The 22,447-nt window shown below is 42.3% G+C and overlaps 1 protein-coding gene across 10 annotated transcripts in view; it reads left to right on the forward strand.

Moving 5' to 3' along the window:
- Nucleotides 1-22,447, forward strand: part of MPP7 (MAGUK p55 scaffold protein 7) — a 250,221-nt gene that overhangs the window by 90,940 nt on the left and 136,834 nt on the right. The gene's annotated exons all lie outside the window — the stretch shown is intronic.

Genomic DNA, 22,447 nt, shown 5'->3' on the forward strand with positions numbered 1-22,447 from the left:
ATTTTGTGCATAAATACAGGGACGCTAAGTAGGAATAAAAAGCAGTGTGTGGGAGACCGTTTTAGCCGCGCGTCACGCCGTGGAAATGATCAGCCACCAGAAACCAGATCTTGCCGCACAGCAATGCTGGGAGTGAGCAGGACTCTTAAAATAGCAAGACGAGAACAAGGAACTTACTGGAAAATATGCCACTCTTGCTTCTGGAAATACGAGTTGCATTTTCTCTCTTTTAACTCAAGCTGAAAGAAATTTAGAGTCTTACTCGAGGCTGGACGAGCTGGACACTTACGCCTCAACAGTATCTGGTCCCGTCCTCCATTCAGCTCGACCTGTTATGTTGTCTGTTGTGATGAGAGGCTTTTTGACCGATGTATAGTATTTGGAAGTGAGTGACTTCTGAGGGACGGTTGCTTCACAGGACAGGACAATACTTACTGTGTTTTTCTCTTGTCAGATTTGCTGCAGGTCGTGGGCTTCAGGCAGTGGCGGTTCTCAAGAAGTTAGCGTGTTGATATGCGGCACTCTCATAGCGATACATTTAAAGAGTGCTTTATTGGTTTATTTAGTTTTTCTATAATTGCCAAGATACCTTTGTATTCTGAATAATTTTAGGTCTTTTAGTTGCTCTCTTGGGATGTGGTAGAAATGGTTTTGGGCTTATAATTGATGAAGTTTATCACTTCCTGAGGCAGTCATGAAAATATTCCTGTATTAAATGTTTGGAAGTTGGATAGTTATGGATTTGATTAGATTGATTTGATCTCTTGAGAGAAGGAATAAAACACGTTTCACATGGCGTCATCACTCCTTAATCAGTAAACAAACACGCCCCCCAAACAATGGATGTGTGTGTGTTTGTATGTATTTATAACGTGACTACTATCTGTTTCCTTGCCTATAAAATGGAAATTATGATACTTATTGACAAGGTTGTTTGTGAGTTTCAAATAAGATAGCGAAGGTCTTAGTTCTTTTTGTAGTTATATAGGTTAGGCAAATATAATTATTAAGGAAAAAATCAATTATCATAGCATGTGAAGGACCAAAAAGAATTGACAGAGATGGTTGTTATTTTTATTAATAGAATAAGACTAATGTGTAAAAAATTTTTTCATTACACTAGTTGTTGAGTTTTCAGCATAGGTTGTTATTCCAAGGATGTGTCCGTAATTAAGTGGCTAGGAAGCAAACTGTTATCGATATCTGGTTTATAAAAACAGTGCAGCAAATGAATTGATATTGCTAGTATTCTAAATAGCATAACAGCGTGTGTACTGTCCCAAACGTTTTTCAGTAGTTGCCGTAAAGTGTATTTTTAAAATCAGCTTTAGTGTGTAACTCTAGTACGTCCTCCCTTTCTTAACCACTCCCCACTCCCCACTGGGGACTCCAGGGTGTCCTCCGACTGACCCAGTATGTTAGTTTTCAAGTAGGAAAGCCTAGGATGCCCTGCAGGAGGGAGGTCTCATGGGACAGTAGTTTAAACAGCCGGGACAGCCTGCTTAGCTGGCTTCCAAGTGCCTCTACTGAAGGGTGGAGGAGAGAAGGCTTCGGCTTCTGGACGTAAATCTCAGCAGAGCAAAAGGAATTTGTTTGAAAAGAGTTGTTTTTAGACTGAATCATAATGTGCTCTGATGTTACGCTCTTCTGCCTGCAGCTGACGCTGTTGGTATATGGGTTAGAACTGGGTGGACGTAAAACCTGATTCTATGCTAGCCCCAGCTTTTCACAGTTCTCATCTTCTTTTAGGTGAAAAAGAAAGTGGTTGTTAAATCACCACACGGTTTTGAATGCAGACAGCCTGCTGGTCTGATGTAAAATATGCTTAAGAAGAGGTAGGTTTGGTGTCAGGGTCTGTGGCCGGTGTAGCACATGCCACCGTAGGAATTTGAGCTCCACTCTGGGGCAGTACTGGAGGTTGTGAGCTTGTCGCTGGAAAAGAGCTATGATGATCCTATACTGTGTTACCTGCGGATTTCTTTTTTTAAAGAAAAACTTCTAAATAGAAAAGTTGAATAATAAAAACTCTGAGCACGAGATCCTGAAAAAGGGTTAGGCTGAGGGTGAGGTCAGAAGAAAGATGGTACTGGTAGAAGACCTAGGAAATACCATATATAATGTGAGGCAAGACAAGGGTATCCATTTTCACATGACCTAGTGAAGCTGATAGATCATCAGTCAGCGTACAGCCACATTTTGGACCCACGTTTTGCAAATACACAGAACCATGAATCGTGTAGTTTGTGTCTGAACCTCATTTCTAAATTTATCTCCCATCCTTGTGTTTTCTCCTACTGAGATTCCTTTACTTACCTTACATTTTATTTTATTCAGTGGCGTTGTATGTATTTTTATACTCTGGTTTCAGTTCACTTTAGAACAAGATGTGGCTTAAAGACTTCCATAACTGTATTATATTTATTGTAAAGAAGCCTGGTAGTTTTGTTTCTTCAAGAAATTTTTGTTCTTATTTCACAATTGTGTTGGATTTCTAGGATAAGAATATCAACCTTTTAGTACCTTTTAAATAGCTGTGTATGCTTTTTCTCCCCTTTCAAATAGTTGCATACATGTATGGGGACAGGAGAAAAAAAAGGTAGCAATCTGAATTTTACCCTTTTGGGATTCAGAAGTATTTCAACAAAACGCAAACAGATTATTTTCAAGAAAAATTTCCTGATGTGATTGAATTACTGTGTGTATTTCTGTGATTTCAGTCTTACAGAAGTAAGGATAAAACTCGCTAGACCCTTATAACATTGCGTTACGTAGTTTTAATTTCCGATGATTGATTGCTTTGTTGGCGCTGTCTTTGTTGACGTCTTACTGTATGCCAGACACCGTGTAGGTCCCCAGGGCTAAGCTTTCCGGCAGGGCGGGTGCAGCCCCTTGTCTTCTGGCGTCTCCAGCCCCCCAGAGGGCTTGTAGATGCAGCGATGGGCAGTTGCAGCATCCCGGGGCTGCCCGTGTTCACAGCTGTTACGGGACACGCGAGGTGTCTCCCTCAGTGCTGGCCTCTGAGAGGTGCTCAAGGAGGATTCGGTAGTTTAAGCTAAAACCTGCATGTTGAATCCGAGTTGCTCAGGTAAGGATTTATGCGGGAGGAGGGGGCGGTCAGGCAAAAGAAATAACTGTATTGTACAAACACCAGGAGGCAGGTGTGAAGCTCGCGTCTTCAGGATGGAGGCTGCCAGCTCCTCTGGGCTGCAGGTTCTCTCCTCACCCACGTCAAGGTTGCTTCTAGCCTTGGGCAGTTATGAATGCAACTCCGCTAACCGTTTGTGTGCAGGTTTCTGTGTGGGCGTTGAGTCTTCCGGTCATCTGGGTGAAGGCCGAGCAGCATGGTTCCTGGGTCATGTGGTAAGACTGGAGCTTCCTGAGAAGCTGCCAGTCTGCCTTCAAAGCGGCTGTGCTGTTCTGCGTTCCCGCCCGCGGTGCCTGAGGGCGCCTGTTGTTCTGCATCCTTGTCAGCATCTGGTGGTGTCGGTTTTGTGGATGTTGGCCGTTCTGGTAAGTGTGTAATGGTGTCTCGTGACTGTTTCAGTTGCAGCTCTCTTATGTCGTGATGTGGAGCATCTTTTCGTTGCTTAGTTGTCATCTGTGTATCTTCTTTGTTGAAGTGTCTATTCGGATCTTTTGTCTGTGTTTTAAATGGGTTGTTTCCCCCTTATTGTTGAGTTTTATCATTTCTTTGTCTTTCTTGGGTACAAGTCTTTTATCAGATATGTGTTTTGCAAATATTTTCTCCCAGCATGTGACGTGTCTTCATTTTCATAATGGTGTCCTCACAGAGCAGAAGTTTTTAATTTTAATAAAGTTCCTCTTAAGTTTTCTTTCATGGGTCGTGCTTTTGGAGATGGATCAGAAACTCATTGCCATACCCAGGGTCACCTAGGTTTTCTCCTCTGTTATCCTCTACAATTTTTTTTTTTTGTTTTGTTTTGTTTTGTTTTCCGGTACGCGGGCCTCTCGCTCCGGACGCGCAGGCCCAGCGGCCATGGCTCACGGGCCCAGCCGCTCCGCGGCATGTGGGATCTTCCCGGACCGGGGCACGAACCCGTGTCCCCTGCATCGGCAGGCGGACTCTCAACCACTGCGCCACCAGGGAAGCCCATCCTCTACAATTTTTACATTTAGCTCTGTGATTGATTTTGAGTTAATTTTTGTGAAAGGTGTAACTTCTATGTCTACGTTCAAATTTTTGCATATTGAATATCCGATTTTTCTAGCATCAATTGTTGAAAAGACCATTCTGTCTCCATTGAATTGCCTTTTCTCCTCTGTGAAAGGTCAGTTGATTTTTATTGTGTGGGTCTATTTCTGGGCTCTCTATTGTGTTCCACTGATCTATTTGTCTGTTTTTTCACCAATACTACCTTCTTGATTACTGTAGCTTTTATTTTCTTTTTTAAAATTTTTTTTGGCTGTGTTGGGTCTTCGTTGCTGCGTGTGGGCTTTCTCTAGTTGTGGCGAGTGGGGGCTACTCTTCGTTGTGGTGCGCGGGCTTCTCATTGCGGTGGCTTCTCTTGTTGCCGAGCACGGACTGTAGACGCGTGGGCTTCAGTAGTTGTGGCGTGTGGGCTCATTAGTTGTGGCTCGTGGGCTCCAGAGCGCAGGCTCAGTAGTTGTAGCGCACGGACGTAGTTGCTCCACGGCATGTGGGATCTTCCCGGACTGGGGCTTGAACCCGTGTCCCCTGCATTGGCAGGCAGATTCTTAACCACTGTGCCGCCAGGGAAGCTTGATTACTGTAGCTTTATGGTAAGTCTTGAGGTTGGGTGGCGTCCATCCTCTCACTCTTCTCAGTATTGTTTCAGGTATTCTGGGTCTTTCACCTACTCATGTAAACTTTAGGATCAGTTTGTCATATCAACAAAATAACTTGCTTGAATTTTGATTGGGATTATGTTGAATAGATAGACCAAACTGGGAATAATTGACATCTTAATATTATGTATTCTTGCCCATGAGCATGGACTATCTCTGATTTATTGAGATCATCTTTGATTTCTTTCATCAGAGTTTTTGTACTTATTTATATTCTGTACGTATTTTGTTAGATTTATACCTAATTTTTGGATACTAACTTAATTTCAAATTCCAGTTGTTTATTGCTGGTGTATAGAAAAGTAATTGAGTTTTGTATATTAAATTTGTATCCTGAGTCCTTGCTGTAGTCGCTTAGTAGGTTTCAGAGGTTTTTTGGTTGATTCTTTGGCATTTTCTATTAATACATAGATAATCATTTCATCTATGAACGGAGGCAGTTTTATTTCTTCCTTCCTAATCTGTATACCTTTTGTTTCCTTTTCTTACAGCATTAGTTAGGAATTTCAGTAAAGTATTGCGTATGAATGGAGAGCAGGAGGGGACCTCCTTGCCTTGTTATTGATCTTAGGGGGAAAGAATCTAGCTTTTCACCATTAAGTATGATGTTCGCTGTAGGTATTTTTATACATATTCTTTATCAAGTTGAGGAAGTCCTCTCTATTCCTAGTTTGTTGAGAGTTTTTATCATAAGTGGATGCTGGATTTTTTTTAATGATTTTTTGCATCTCTTGATATGATCAGATGACTTTGCTTATCCTGTTGATGTGGTGGATTTTACATTATAACTTCTGAATATTGGACCAGCCTTTGCATTCCTGGGAAAAATGCCCCTTGGTTTTGGTATATAATTCGTGTTATACATTGTTGGATTTGATTTGCTAATGTTTTGTTGAGGATTTTTACGTCTCTGTTCATCAGAGATTCTAGTCTGTAGTTTTCCTTTCTTGTAATGTCTTTATCTGGTGTTGGTAGTAGAGCAATGCTTGGTATATGGTTAGGTGTATAGTTAGGAAGTGCACTCTCTGCTTTTATTTTTTCTGGAAGAGCTTGTAGGGAATTGGGATGATTTTTCCCTCAAATTCACCAGTGAAACCATCTGGGCCTAGTGCTTGCTGTTTGGGAAGGTTATTAATTATTGATTCAGTTTCTTTAATAGATAGAAGCCTACTTAGATCACCTGTTTATCTTTGTGTGAGAGTTTTTGTCTCTTGTATCTTTGAGGGAATTGGTGGAATCATGTAAGTTATCAAATTTGAGGGCATAGAATTATTTATAATCTTCTGTTATCTCTTAACATCCATGGGACTCATAATGCTGATGACTCTGCTATTGGTAGTAACTTGTGTTTCTCTCATTTTTCTTCTTGGATAGCCTGGCTGTAGGCTTATCAGTTAATCTTTTCAAAGAACCAGCTTTTGGTTTCATTGAGTTTTCCTGTTTCTTGTTTCAGTTCTATTGCTTTTTGCTTGTATTTTTTTCTTTTTTTTTTTCTCCTTGCTCTTTCTTTCTCAGTTTCCTAAGGTAGACACTTAAGTTACTGATTTTAGTTCTTTCTGTTTTTCTTACCTTCAATGCTATACTTCCCCGCTAACCACTACTTTTGCAGCATCCCACAGATTTTGATAAGTTGTATTTTCATTTATTGCAAAGTATTTAAAAAATTTCTCTCTCTTGAGACGTCTTCGTTGGCCCGTGTGTTATTAGAATTGTTGGTGAATTCCCAAATATGTGGCGATTTTACTGCTTCCTGTTGATTTCTGTTGTGACTCCATGTGATCAGAGAGCACATGCTGTATGATTTGCTAAGCTGTGTTATGGCTCGGAATGTGGTCGGTCTTGTTCTGTGTGCGCCTGAGAAGAATGTGTATACTGCTGTTGTTAGATGACGTGTTAGATTCAGTTGCTTGATGATGCTGTTTGGTTCAGCCATATCCTTCCTGACTTCCTGCCTGCTGGATCTGTCAATTACTGATAGAAGAGTGTTGAAGTTTCTGAGTATGATAGTGGCTTTGTTCATTTCTCCTTGCAATTTTTTAAAAATAAATTTATTTATTTATTTTTGGCTGTGTTGGGTCTTTGTTTCTGAGAGTGGGCTTGCTCTAGTTGCAATGAGAGGGGGCTACTCTTCATTGGGTGCATGGGCTTCTCATTGCAGTGGCTTCTCTTGTTGCAGAGCACGGGCTCTAGGTACACAGGCTTCAGTAGTTGTGGCTCGTGGGCTTTAGAGTGCAGGCTCAGTAGTTGTGTCACGCAGGCTTAGTTGCTCCATGGCACGTGGGATCTTCCCGGACCAGGGCTTGAACCCCTGTCCCCTGCATTGGCAGGTGGATTCTTAACCACTGTGCCACCAGGGGAGTCGTCTCCTTGCAGTTTTACCAGTTTTGCCTCATGTATTTTGACACTGTCTTGTTAGGTGCATACACGTTAAGGATTGTTATGTTTTCTCAGAGAAATAACCCCGTTTCCATTATGTAATTCCCTCCTTTATCCCTTATATCCCTATATCCCTGTTCTGCTCCCGCTGTGTCTGAAATAGATGCAGGTGCTCCAGCTTTCTTTGCATGGTTTATCTTTCTCCATTCCTTTACTTTTAATCGATCTGTGTCTTTATATTTAAGGTGGGTTTCTTGTAGGCAGTAGGTTCTTCCTTATTTAATCTGCTCTCACAGTCTTTGTCTTTTAATTGGTATATTTAGACCATTCATATTTAAAGTGATTGTTGACATAGCTGAGTTATATTTGCCATATTTGCCACTGATTTCTATTCATAACACTTGGGTTTTTTTACGTTTTTATCACCCTTTCTTCCTTCTCTGCTTTTAGTAGAACACCTTATATGATTCCATTTATTCTTTCTTAACATATCAAAGATTTCTTAGTGCTTGCCCTAGAATTCGCTGCATGCATTACAACTAATCTAGGTCTACTTTCAAGTAACACTGTACCATTTCACAGGTAGTTGCAGGTACCTTATAAAGAATCTTCTTAATTCCTTTTTTCCCATCCTTTATAACACTGCTGTCATTCATTTCACTTATCCATAGACTGTAGTCACCCAGCACGTTGCTGCTATTTGAACAGTTATCAGATCACTTAAGAATAATAAAACTAAAAGTTTTGTTTTACCTTTATTTACTCCTACTCTGATGCTCTTCTCTTCTTAACGTATTTCCGAGTGCCTGACCTACATCACTTTCCTTGTCTCTTGAAGAACTTCTTTTAACACTTGTTGCAAGGCAGGTCTACTGACAGCAGATTTCTTAAATTCAAATTTGTTTGTTTATTCCTCCTTTACTTTGTAAGTACAGCTTCACTGGATGTAGAATTCTAGGGGGCTGTGTTTTCCTTTCAACACTTTAAATATTTTACTCCAGTTTCTTCCTGCTTGCATAGTTTCTGACGAGGTGTCTGATGTAATTCTTGTCTTTGTCTTATATAGGTAAGGTGTTTTTTCACTTGAACTTCTTTCAAGGTTTTCTCTTCATTTTTGGGTCTTGCAGTTTGAGTATGGTGTACCAAAGTGTAGATTACTGGGGATTTATTCTGTCGGATGTATTCTGAGCTTCCTGGGCCTGTGGTTTGGTGTTTTGTCATTAATTTTGGAGAATTTTCAGCCATTATTACTTGGAATATTTCTTCTCTCTCTCTCTGTTCTCCTTCTGGTGTTCCCATTATGTGTATGTAACACCTTTTGTAATTGTCCTGTAGTTCTTGGGTATTCTGTTCCTTTTTAAAATTTTCATCCTATTTCTCTTTGTGTTTCAGTCTGGGGAATTTCCATTAACATACTTGCAATCTTACTGATTCTTTCCTTGGCCATGTCCAGTCTACTGATGAGCACATCAAAAGCATTCTTCATTTCTGTTATGGTGTTCTTCATTTCTAGCATTTCACTTTGATTCTCTCTTAGAGTTTCCATCTCTCTGCTTACATTTTCCGTCTGTTCTTGCATGTTGTCCACTTTTTCCATTAGAGCCATTAGCCTGTTTATCACACGTATTTCAAGTTCTCTGTTTCATAGTTCCAAAGTCTGTGTCAGAGTTGAGTCTAGTTCTGATGCTTGCTTTATCTCTTCAGACCGTGTTTTTATTGCCTTTTATCATGCTTTGTGATTTTCTGTTGAAAGTTGGACATGATGTATTGGGTAATAGGTACTGAGGTAATTAGGCTTTTCATGTGAGTTTTTATGTTGACCTGGCTGTGTTCAATGTTGGCTGTAGCTCTCAGTGTCTCCCCTCCCCTGTCCCCTTTGTCTTTCCTTAAGAACTCTCTTGGAGTCAGTGTCTTATGGCTCTCTCAGTTACAATCCACTGTTACTTTACTAGAGCCCTGTTGATGGTGGTGAGTTGTAGGGGAGAGGAATTGTTATATAATCTTCTGATTAAATATCAGCTTCTGGGCTCTGAGGGCCTTCAGAAACATTTCTTAGCCTCTTTTTTTTTTTTTCTCTTTCCTTTCTCCCCTTATTTGAGACAGGAAGGCCAGAGGGGGCTAGAGTTATCTTACTGCCCTTTCCCCAGGTCAAATAAAGCTCCCCTCCATTAGAGGGGAGGACTTCGTTATGGAGAAAGCTCTTGGCCTTTGTATTTCAAAATGATTACCTTTCTCCTTCCCCTGCTTGAAATAATAGGGGATTTTCTCCTGTCACCATGAGAACTTGGTGGGCCTCCCGGAGGGAAGTGCAAGGGTCTCCTCCAAGACTGGGTCCCCAGGAGTTTTTAACCCTTGGACTAGTCACATTTGCCCACCATCAGTTTGTCAATGTCACCAGTTAAGGGTCCCTACAAGTTTCTGGCCCCAGTAACATCTGTCCCTGCTGATTTCAGCCACGACTCTGCATTCCTGTCTGTCCTGATTTCAGAGTGGCACTGTGTCCTGCAACTCCCATTCTCCTTACCTGTCTGAGCTGAAACCAGAAATCTCCCTTTGCCATCTTTTTTATTTGGCTGTCATTTGATTACTGATGTGTAAGAGTTCTTTATGTATTTTGGATAATAGCTCCTTACCAAATTACATTTGTAATTGGAAATGTTCGATTTCTCTTCTGAAAGATGTCTTGCAGTTTTGTTTTTAATGAAACGCATGACACCGTGGGCAGAGTAGCTGAGAAGTGCGAGCAAGGTGTGAGGGATAACTCAGCGGGGGGTTATTTTCAGTCTCCATATTAATATGAATTTGTGAAGTTTTTATGCTCATGAATTTAGGTAGAATTTTAAAAGTGAAAATCTTAATCTTGAGTCTGAAAATAAGTCTTGAGCAGATGCTCAGAAAGCAACCTGTGAATGAGAATGTACTTTAAAAATGTTATATCTCCAACCTGGAAACCTGAGGAAACGAAAAACCAGCTGGAAGGTAATGCTTGATCTTAATCTTTCACTAATTCCAGTTTTCTTAATCATTAGCACCATGAGACTTGCTTGGAGAGTAGTTATTTCCAGGATAATTGATACAGTCAAGCTATAAAGAGAGAGAGAGAATTTTATTGAGCTGTGGTTTTATAATCACGCGGGCACTCCATGTTTTTCTCTTGCTTTAATCTAGAAGCAACGAAAAGCATCATACGGGGGGAAAGGTGATATTTACACGGTAGTAAATCAGATTCAAGGCTGAAAGGCTATTTAACAAGACACTGGTCCCGGGCTCTGCAGAAACAAATTGTGCTGTTTTGGAGGGGAGAGGATTTTGGAGAGGAGAGGGGGTGTTAGGTTCAGAGAGGAAACCCGTTGGGGAGGTTATGTTACTTGTCTCTGCAATACCATTTGCCTCGGGTGGGAGGAAAAGGACAAGGCAGCCGACATTGCAAATGATCCCTGGCCACCTGGTCTGACAGAGCGGAGAATTGGGTGTCAGCAGCTGGTAACGCTCCTTGGCCAATCAAAGGTAACTGTTCGGCCAGCTCTGTTGGAGCGGCCAGACGAAGTTATTTCTTACGTTATAGCTTACATTTTTTCAGGCACAGAAATATGTAAGGTCTGCCGAAGATAGGAATTCCTGAGACCCTGAGTAAATTGTTGCCCTTGTAATTCACTCTCTCAAAACAGAGGCCATATGTAACCCTTTTCAGAGATTTGCTTGGGACTGGGGATGGGTGAATAGGAGCAAGGACCATGGATAGTCCATGGGGCTGTTTCCTCCTGCCGGGTCTGTGTTTAATATAATGGAAGAGCATCTTTTAAAAGTTACTGTGAGGGGCTTCCCTGGTGGCGCAGTGGTTGAGAGTCCGCCTGCCGATGCAGGGGACACGGGTTCGTGCCCCGGTCCGGGAAGATCCCACGTGCCGCGGAGCGGCTGGGCCAGTGAGCCATGGCCGCTGAGCCTGCGCGTCCGGAGCCTGTGCTCCGCAGCGGGAGAGGCCACAGCGGTGAGAGGCCCGCATACCGCAAAAAAAAAAAAAAAAAGTTACTGTGAGATTTATATATTTATTTGAATATGCTTAGCTTTAGAACAGTCATCTGAATTTGCATTTATTCGTATTTGACTGACAGAACGTACATTCTCCACAAACATGAATGTGCAGGGTATCCTACCTGACTCAAGAACAGTTCATTCCCTAGAATGGATGGGGCCAGGACGTCAGTAACCCTCTCACTTCCCTTGTGGAGGCGACTCCCGTGATTCTCCAATTTCAGAGACTTAATTCCAGTAGGGAAACATCCAGCTTCTCTAGGTTTTTCTACCTAACAGTGGCGTTGCTGGGCACAGAGAGGTGCCTGTCCCCCCTTGGTTAGGGTTTGCAGAATTGTTCTGCAGGTGATTGGACATACCCGGGTGGGGAGTGCCTGGCTTAGTGAACTGTGTTTGCAGTCCTAGTACCCTGGGTCATCCCTCCCTATCACCCCAGCTCTGGACTGTGCTGTTTCTGGAGGCCTTACCTTAACGTGAGGGCAGGCAGTAGTTCGCGTCCTCTTGCCGGGATGCTGTTGAGCCATGAGCGTGGTCCTGATGCTCTGAATTGGTTCTCAGAGTACATTGACCGACGATGGTTGTGGACTCAGAGAGGAAAAGGGAGCAGGCTGTTCCTCAGGGCCCTGACGCAGTATGACGTGGCAGGGTCACGTAGAGCTAGGTCCGCACTTCTCTAGGTTGTGTCGGAAGGTGTACAGGAACACATACGCTGTTCACAGAGAACTCCAGGTTCAAGGGAAATTTCACATGCTCTTGTGGGCTGGCTTGGAGACCTAGCTGCCATTTTAAACAGTATTTCTAGGGTATGTGTCCCCAGATCTAAACAAATGAGAATCACAAGTAAACTTCCGGTGTAAACTCCATTTGATTTGGGGGGAGGGACTGGGTAATGTTCCCTGAAGTTTATTTTGGTACGTTAGGCACTCTGCTCAGAATCATTACGTCAACGAGCGGTTTCCATATGTGGCTGAAGGAGACCAAGGTAATTTCTAGAGGGAGGCGTCTTGTAACCTCCAGGACGACTTCATCATTCAGGTTAACTTCGGACCTTCTGTTGCTTCTTTTTCCCTTTTGCTCTCGCTTTTGCAATCGTTCCATTCTCATTGCATTTGTCTAGTTGCCTTGCGAATATCGAGGCGTATTCTGTGTGTCCAGGTACCCAGCTGGCCCCTCTTGTGAGTACACATCTGAGGCAGTGGCTTAGAGCTGGGACTGTGGAGCCGTGTTGCTTGGCCTCAGATTCTCGCTGTGCCAGGAACACTGTGCCAGCAGTAAGATGATAGTAGCAATCGTAGGATTGTACTTCACCGTGTCTCCTTTTCCTTACATGGTAAATGGAGACAGTGGTAGTGCCTACCTTGTATGCTTCTTACCGGGAATGAAGGAATTAGCATATGAAACATGCTTTAAATGGACCTGGTACATGAGTCCCGTTGTTATTATTATCACCACAAACCTCCTCCATTGCTTTCTTCTTGTTAGCTGTGTTCCGTGCTTTATCCCAGGATTTCACTATTTTTCTCATTATCCCTTTGGCTGCACTTCTGCTTTTTCAGGATGATGTTTTCTTGCCTTAATAAACTTTTGTTCTTGCCTTTTTATTTCCTTTCTCTCTGTAAAATTGCAAAATGGAAATTAATACAGTCTATGATTTGAAATTCTTGAAAAAGTTCCTGAGTTGGCTAAATGTGTTTTCTAACTTTTCCTTCACTTTAAAAATGTCATAGAATATTTTGGGCATTAAAAACGGCGGAACCATAGCTTGAATACCCACATATTCACCGCGCAGCTTAAGAAAGAAAATACCGCAGGTTTGGTTGAAGCCTGAGTGCCCCTTCTTGTTTCCATTCCTATCCCTCACCTGCCAGAGGTCACCTTATCTTGAACTTCTGTTCCTAAAAAATATGAAGTATTATTTTTTCTGTTTGAAAACTTTTTATAATTAGAATCATACTTACATCTTTTTGCATTTTTTTTTTGCTTAACGTTTTGTTAATGCACCGACACTGGGGTGCATCTCACACTTTTTTAGGTGTTACCAGGTTGCTCTTCTAAGACTGTTTCCTTTCACACTCCCACCAACAGAAGGAGAGTCCCAATTGCTTTACATCTGCGTTAACGCTTGGAGTTAATTTTTGCCAACAGGATCAATTTGAAATACTGTCCCTTTATTTTAGTTTCTGTTTATTTGAATATTAGAGATTGAGCTTCTCCAATTTCCTTTTTATGCCTTTTTCTATCCTTTGCCTGCTTTTTCTCTTTGGTTATCTGTCTTTTTCTGGTTGATTTGTAGGAATTACTTTATATATCTGATACTGGATCTTTGTTTATATGCGTTTTAAGGATCTTCCGGTCTGTGTCCCATCTACGTTTTCTGATAGTTTATTGTGTTACAGCATACATACACACAGATTCTTTTTGTCTTAAATGCAGAAGACGGAAGCATCCTGGACAGACCCACCGTCCAGTACAAAACCCTTAGCTCGTGGATCTTATGGAGAACATGTGTTAGGGTGTGAGGTGTATGCAGCCCCCAGCCAAGTCTGAGGTCTGATTTATTTTTATATGCTGGTTCCAGAGAGGGTCTCCATGGCTGTCTGCACTGATCTAATATTCCCTTTGGTTGTGAGCGTCCATGTAGCGTATTTCTGGCACCTGCTGTAATTACGGGGATAGTTGTTCGTTGAAGCCAGTCCTTTTGGGCGGCAGCTGTGTGTAGTTCATCCCTGCATATTCCACGTGGCTTACAAGTGACGTAGGCGTTCAAGGGAGGCGGCTATTAGGGGAGACTGGGCGCCTTCCCTTCCAGGCTTTGTCTTTCCCAGTTTGGTTTCCATTTATTTCACGAATACTTGAGTGCTTGCTGAGGGCATAGTAAGGGCTGCTCACACCCCACTGGCTTTGTTTATTGAAATACTGTGGTCCTTCGTAAATAATTGAAGATGTAGTTGGTTTTTTTAAATCAGTTTCAGTTAACTCAAGTTGTTGCATAAGTTGTGTCGTCTTTATCACAGGTAGATGACAGTAAAGAAAGATTTTTAATCCATCTGTTTTGAAATGAATGTTAGGGGCTTCCCTGATGGCGCAGTGGTTGAGAGTCTGCCTGCCGATGCAGGGGACGCGGGTTCGTGCCCCGGTCCGGGAAGATTCCACATGCCGTGGAGCGGCTGGGCCCGTGAGCCATGGCCGCTGAGCCTGCGCGTCCGGAGCCTGTGCTCCGCAACGGGAGAGGCCACAGCAGTGAGAGGCCCGCGTACCACACACACACAAAAATAATTAATGTTAGTTAATGTTTTTTATATGTCAGTGAAGATAGTAGGAATGAGGGGTGTTCTTTGGTGGTCATGATTTGGAAATCATGTACTGTTGATTTTATAATTCTTTACATTTTCACGTAAAATACTTAGAAAATCCTTAACATTTTCAGATTAAGTACTTTTAAAAGTTTCAAAATGTTGTTTAAAACGCTCTATTGGAATTTTATAAACCAAGACTTTAATGCAAATTTATTATTAAAAAACCCCCTCAAAGTGAAATCGTAGGCTTTTGTGTATATAAAATGGACTTAATCAATTTGAAATGATTTCATTCTAAATCACAAAAGCATCCTTCCTGCCATCCTGCATCTCTCCTAGGGTAATACAGTTCGCAGGCACCTGTGAAGTCACCTTAGCCGTGCCCCTTGACGTTAGTCGTTAGTCGTGGCCATGAAACTTGGGGAGTCGATGAAATGTGAGTGGAGGTGAGGTGTGGCTGCAGGGCAGAAGCCCCGAGGAGCAGGTGCGGAGCTGGCCTGGTCTCCGGCCCCCTCGGTGACGGGGTGTGAGATGCTAGGGGCACCGTCTCCCCAGTCCGGTACGTGGGCGTGTGAGCAGAGTCCCCAGGACCTGTAGTATCAGGCGACAACAGGCCTTCCCTGTTAGAAGCCACTAAAGACTTGGGGGTGGTTGTCGCCCCGTGTACCCCACTGGCTCGCAACAGGCACCTTCACCGTGTGGTACTTCTGTTCTGTTTTTCACGTACAGCTCAGTGATGTAGCGGTGAAGGTAAATGAAGTTCGTTACTTTAAGTGGTTGCTGTTGATCTGACAGTTGCACCTTAAAAAGTTAGTGTTTGTTTTCTTGTCAAAACTTAGTCATGTTTTCTTTCTTGATACACACGCACGTCCCTCTGGAGAAGAGTGGGCGTGTATTTTAGTCTCACTATGTCTGTGGTCTTCCCAGTGCGGTGGGGTGTGCCGTCCTCGATCGTCCGTCTCTAATTTCCCGTTCTTTCCCATCGCGACAGCTTTGTCCTTATTCTTCTCATGGTCCCCTTGTTTTCTTACTAAATTTCCTGAGGTTATTTTGGCTTAACAAGCGCAGGCTCTCAAGATCAAAGTATAAAACACACGCACACACACACCTTCTGGTAAAGAGCTTTCCTAATTAAAAAAAAGTGGTCTTTAATACATCAGATCATGTATTTCATACGCAAGTAGTGTTTCAATTGTAACTTCCTTTTCTTCTGCACCTTGGGAGAGTAGAAGCTGTAAGTGCTTTTTTTTTCATTTCTGTGTTTAGTTCAGTTAGAAGCTAAATTCAATGGTGTTAACTGCCAACTTAAAAATACATTTTATTTATAAATTTCATTTATTTAAACTGGGATGTTTTACATTGTGCAGATGATAAAAATTTGATTTTCATTACTTGACAAAGTTGATATACATCTTTAGTTTCTAATTTGAGTAAATATTTGCTAGGTCTCTATTTTGTGCCTGCTAAACTTTGGATAATTGCCTCGAGTTGCTTTTTAATCTTATGTCCTTCCACCAGGTGACACTCATTCCTTTAGGAAATCTGAGATTTAGTTCAAGGAACTTGTCAGTTATGTCGCTGAAGGATTACAAATAAAAAGAAGCAAATGCAGGCCAAAACGGTATGAGAAACTTGTGAAATGTCCTTCTGTCATGTAAAGAGCTTTGTGGCAGAGGTAGTTGTGATTAATAATGTATTATATTTACAAGGAAGCAGTGCTTCTATTACATGGCTCATTCGTACAAAAAGTACCTAAATGCTTATCGTACCTTATGTTAGGTAATTGGGATACGATGGCAAAAAATAGACGTGGTGGTCTGTTCTTTAGCTGTGTGACTCTTGAAATCAGTACTCAAAGCATCACTTAAATAAGGGTAACATTAACACCGAGATGCAGACAGGTTTTTGGTACTTAGAGCGTGTAATAGGGGTGGTGGGAGTGTTTGCTCACTTTTGGGAACGTTTTGTTGGAGAAGTGACTACTGAGCTAGTTAATGAGGTCTGAGGGCTGCCTGAGAACTAACCAGGTAAGAGTGGGTTGGGGCAGGAATTTCGCAATAAGCGTTACTGTGTTGGGGGTTCTCTGTCTGCACCTCAGTGTTGCAGTCGTTGGATCCCATGGGCCTTTTCAGCTTGGAGACTTTTGTTCTTCTGCTCTTACTTCTTCGATAATTTCCTTCCCTCAGCTCTTTCCTTCTCCACCTTTCTGGAAGTTATTTTAGGTGTGTATTGGTCTTTCTGGATTAGTAGTCTAATTTTTTTTCTTCTGCTCTTGCTTTTGGAGAGATAGCCTCAACTTTTACTTTCCATCTTTCTATTTAATTTTTAAAGAACGTGCTGTCAAAATTACGTGCTGCCAATAAGTTTGTGTGTGTGTCTGTGTGTGCGTTACTGTTCCTTTTTCATAACGTCCTAGTCCTTTCCCATGGATATACTGTAGAATCTAAGAATAATTAAAGCAAACCAAAATAAGCCCCACCTCTTATGTATTGATTCCTTACTGTGCGCCATGTGCTTTTCAAAGTTTTAAATTCCTTGTTTACTTCTTCTAGCAACTCTGAGATATGTGTACTAATCTTTATCCCCGTTGTGAAGATTAGAAGAGCAAGGTACTGCTTTGACTAAGGTTACACAGGCAGTTAAGTGGTAGAGCTGGCCTGGAACCCAGGTTAGTTCTGTGGCTTTAACATGTAGCTATTCTGCAGACCTAAATAGATATTTCTCCAAAGAAGACATACACATGGCCATGAAAAGATTCTCAACATCGCTAATTAGAGAAAGGCAAATCAAAACCACAATGACTTATTACCGCACACCAGTCAGAATGTCGTCATCAAAAAGCCTACAAATAAATTCTGGAAAGGGTGTGGAGAAAAGGGAACCCTCCTGCACTGCTGGTGGGAATGTGAACTGGTGCAGCCACTATGGAGAACAGTGTGGAGGCTCCTTAAAAAACTAAAAATAGAACTACCATACGACCCAGCAATCCCACTACTGGGCATGTACCTGGAAAAGATGAAAACTCTAATACGAAAAGATAGCTGCACCCCAATGTTCATAGCAGCACTATTTACAATAGCCAGGACATAGAAGCGACCTAAATGTCCATTCACAGATGAATGGATAAAGAAGATGTAGTACATATATACAGTGGAATGTTACTCAGCCATAAAAAAGAATGAAATAACGCCATTTGCAGCCACATGGATGGACCTAGAGATGATCATACTAAGTGCACTAAGTGAAAGACAAATATCATATGATATCACTTATATGTGGAATCTAAAAAATGAGACAGATGAACTTATTTACAAACCAGAAACAGACTCACAGACATAGAAAGCAAACTTACAGTTACCAAAGGGTAAGGGGTGGAGAGAGGGATAAATGAGGAGTTTGGGACAAACAGATACACACTACTGTGTATAAAATAGGTACACAACAGGGTCCTACTGTATAGCACAGGGAACTATATTCAGTATCTTGTAATAACCTATAATGGAAGAGAATCTGAAAAAGAATACACACACACACACACACACATATAAAACTGAATCACTTTGCTGTACACATGAAACTAACACAATATTGTAACTCAATTATAGTTAAAAAAAAGAACAAGCTATTCTGCCGGTTGATGGCTACTCAGTAGAATGGTTTTGATTTCGTTTTCAATTCTCTGCTGTTTTGTTAATAAATCCTTATTTCCTCTGGGCCTTTCTTCTGTTAGTTGGCTTGGTGTTTGTCCTGTTGAAGGCTTCTGTCCAATGTCTGAATTCTTGGTTATCTGCCTGTATTTACTAGTGAGGTGTGAGAGGCTGATGGGAAGCTCCTTGGCCTCCAGGGCCTGGTGACCGGCGGACTTCTCTTTAGAACAGTGGTTTCCGGATTGAGGGGGGATCTGGAGGGAATGGGGGGGGTTGCGATACCTGAAGACATTTTTGAGTGTCAGGGTTTGAAGGGAGGGGTTCTGCTGGCACTTTGTGGATAGAGGCCAGGGGTGCTGCTCCAACGCGGACAGGCTCCCACAAGAAAGCAGTATCCAGCCTAAAATGTGGGTCGTGTCAAGATGGGGAAACCCAGCTCTGGAGTGAAGGGATGAAAAATCAGCTACTGTTGGTCGTAGGAGGTCGCGGAGTACGGAAGGTAGAGGTCTTTTCCCCTGTGGCTTTCCAGTTCTCCGTCATCGGAACCTGGGGTCTGCTCCCTGGCACCTACGTGGCCGGCTGCACGGCGCTCTGAGGAGGCGGGGGGAAGAGACCCCTGCCAGGGCCTGGGCGGTGGCACCCCTGTGCCTGGCGCTCTGAGCATCACAGGCTCCTGGGCCGTCTCCCAAGTCGCTCTGACTCTGTGCTCTGGCTTCCCCTCTCTAGAAAGTCGTCGTCTAGTCTTCTGACGGACACATACCCACGGTTTTTCATTGTTTTAAAAGAACATCATTTTAGTGCGTCTGACGTTGAGGAAGAGATCCCTGTCTGTTGTAAATCACTAAACTTCGTAACCATAAACTTCAGCGGCATTACTGCTGTAATCCGTCAGCTACTTACACCAGCGTTTATTTAGTCATCTCCTTAGAGTTAGAAGTTTTTCTATCAGTTCGTAGGTGACTCTGAAATACAGCTAATGGTGGAGCCATGGACTAAATGCTGGAGTCTTTCCTTTAACTTAAAGTGTGCAGAGTATTGTTCCCGTGCCCTAGCAGTCTCCAAAGTTCGTCAGTAATCTTTTTTTTAATTTTAAGTATCCTCATGAACTCAAGGATTTTTTCTGTCTGGGAGGTGTCAGTCCATCGTAGTCATTCTTTTCGGTGGTCGCGTCACCGCATCTTTGACCCGTGGGCGCCCCTTCAAGTTGGCTGCTGGGGCTTTTGACACAGCCCCGCTGGACTTTGATTGTGCCCTTTTGCTTTTCAGCCTGACGGGGTGTGTCAGGCTTATTTTACACACTTCCTGCCTGGTGTGTTTTAAGAGAGATTCACAGAAATGGGACTCTTTTTTTCAGATACAGTCTGTTGGTTCCTAGCAGTGACCAGTAGGTCCTCCCAGCTTCTCATTTACTTTATCCTGATTGTTGCTTCCAGTTAATGCCTGTTGGGTGGTCAGTGCGCTTGTGTATTTTCCATTCATTCTCTCCCTTCTCTTTCTCATTTTTGGTGCTTGTATTGGAGTGCATTTCCAGATCTATTTTTTACCCTTAGCCTGGTTAACTAAGTCGCTTGTAACCATCTTTATCCTGAAGCTTCTGTAATTGTTTCAGAAATTCATCCTCTCATAGCTTTCTCGTGGGTAGGGCTCATGGGAACAATTTTCCTAAAAGTTCTTCTTGTGGTCTCTGTATTCATATTTGAGGGTCAGTTTGTCTGAAATTGCAATGCTGGGTTTCAGTTTCTTTTCTGAGTATCTTAAGTATGTTTCCTCTTCCTGCCCGAGTCTGATGCCAGTGTAACTTCTTTCCTTTATGTGTGTTCTTGTCTTGATGGTTAAAGGATATTTGTCTTTTCGTTTTCAAATCCTTAGAGAATCGTTCTTAGTGTTAACTCTTCTGTGTTAGTTTTCCCAAGTATTCAGTGTGCCCTTTTAATCACGTGTTCACGTGGTTTATCTTATGGTGGTTTTTAAAACGCCCCCCAAATACCCCTCATGCGCGTCTCTCCTTCCTAAGGGTAAACCGCTGTTCTCACTTTAAACTTTCACGGATTGTTTTGCCCATTCTTGGAAGTTTTAATGGAACTTCACAGTATGTAATTGTGTGTCTGTGTCTGTCTTCTCTCACTCAAATGGTGGTTGTGTGGTTCACTTATATTGTCAGTAGATAGTTCACTCACTCTGTTGCTGAAGGATGTTCCATTCTGTAAGCACACCACAGTGTATTGAGCTGTTGGTAGACATTTGACTGTTTCTGACTTAGGCCACTGTGGATGATGCTGCTTACAGGTCTTTGGTTCGTACCTGGATGTGTTTCTGTTGGAAGCGTAGTTAGGAATCCGTCGGGACATAGTGTTCTCATTGAACTATTTATGTACCTTCTTCTGGAGTGCGTGTGCTTCGCGATGGCAGCAGCAGGCAGTAGGGTCTTGTTCAGAGCATTTGCTCCTGTTCGCATCCGCACCCCAGCGCAGGGCTCCATCCGCACCCTCAGCAGGCCTTGCTGTTGCAGGGGTTCTGTTTCATTCTGTTTTTAAACTCAGCTGGTGGGTTCTGATGGTGCTTCAGTGGGTTTACATTTGGATCCCGGATGACTGTAGGGTTGGGCGCTTCCTCATGGGTTTGTTGGCCACTTGGGTGTCCTTTCCAATGAGGTGCTTGTTCGGGTCTTTGGCCCGGTTCTCTCCCGCTTTTGGGTATTACAGATATCTCCTATCCCTCTGTGGCTTTTCTTCTAAACAGGGTCTTGATGAACAGAAGCCCCCAGCTGTAACGCAGCAGAGTTTATTAATCCTCCCCGTGGCGGTTCCTGCTTTCTGTGTCCTGTTTAGGAAAGCCATATGTGCTTCAGATCATGGAGATGTTTTCCTGTATAACCTCTAGTTGCTTTATTATTTTACCTTCCACATTTAGATCTACCGTCTCTCTTGAGTTGATTTTGGTATATGGTGTGAGGTAGGAATCGATTTGAGGAAGGGCCAGCCTTTCCCCACGGCTCTGCAGCACTAACTTCCTCATTAGTCATGTGTCCACATATGCATGGGTCTGTTTCTGGGCTCTCTCTTCTTTTCTGTCTTTCTGTCCTTATGTCAGTGTCATACCATCTTTTTTTTTTTTTTTTTTTTTTTTTTTGCGGTACGCGGGCCTCTCACTGCTGTGGCCTCTCCCGTTGCGGAGCACAGGCTCCGGACGCGCAGGCTCAGCGGCCATGGCTCACGGGCCCAGCCGCTCCGCGGTATGGAGGATCTTCCTGGACCGGGGCCCGAACCCGTGTCCCCCGCATCGGCAGGTGGACTCTCAACCACTGCGCCACCAGGGAAACCCCATACTATCTTAATTACAGAAAAATCTGTTGGGGTTTTTATTGTTATTGCATTGGATTCATAGTTCAATTTGAATAGAATAGATATCTTTACAATATTGGGTCTTATAATTCACAGATACAGCCTATCTTTCCATTTATTTAGGTTTTTAAGTTCTCTCAGTAGTACTTTATAATTTTATTTTATATGTCCTGCCTATCTTTCATTAGTTTTTTCTAGGTATTTACAATGTTATTTTTTAATTGTTTGCTGCTGGTACATAGAAATATATTGATGCAGTATAGTGTCCTTGTACCCTGCAATTTACTAAATTCACTTAGAAATTTGATTAGTTTAGTATAATTTTTTTGTTAATGATGGTGATTTTGTTTTTTCCATTATAATCCTTATACTATCTATCCATCTATCAGCCACTTATTTTTTTGTGTATTTACACCATCTTGTTCAGTCCAGGACCTGTAGGGCATTGTTAAATGGGCATTATAATACCGAGTCTTTTTGTCTCTTTCCCCATGAATTCTTTTTCCATCTTTCTTCATTACTACTTGATCTAAATTTTATTTCTTCATTGTATCATTTATTTCCCTTAACGGTAGCTTCCATGCCTGTTGTGTTGCTTCTAGATTAGTCCTTGTTACTGAAAAAAATGTTTCTCGTGTGTTCCACTTCTCTTCATATCATCCTGTTTTCTAACCGTCTCATTTCTGAGCTTTTCTAATACCGATCGTGCCATTTTCTAATAGCTTCCAATGTTTTCTTTATTTCCATTAACTCAATTTGAAATATTAGGCTGCGGTTTTCATCTGCTTTCAGTATATTTTCCTGGTGTGCCTTCATTGTGTTTCTGTATGTTATTAATTCTTTCTGTTTTTCTCATCTCCCTCCAGTTTTGAGTGAAATGAGTCTCTTTATACCTTTGGGAGGATAGAGGGAGGTCAGCTGTGTGAGG

This window comes from Stenella coeruleoalba (assembly GCF_951394435.1).
Source record: "Stenella coeruleoalba genome assembly, chromosome: 2".
NCBI classification, from domain to species: domain Eukaryota; kingdom Metazoa; phylum Chordata; class Mammalia; order Artiodactyla; family Delphinidae; genus Stenella; species Stenella coeruleoalba.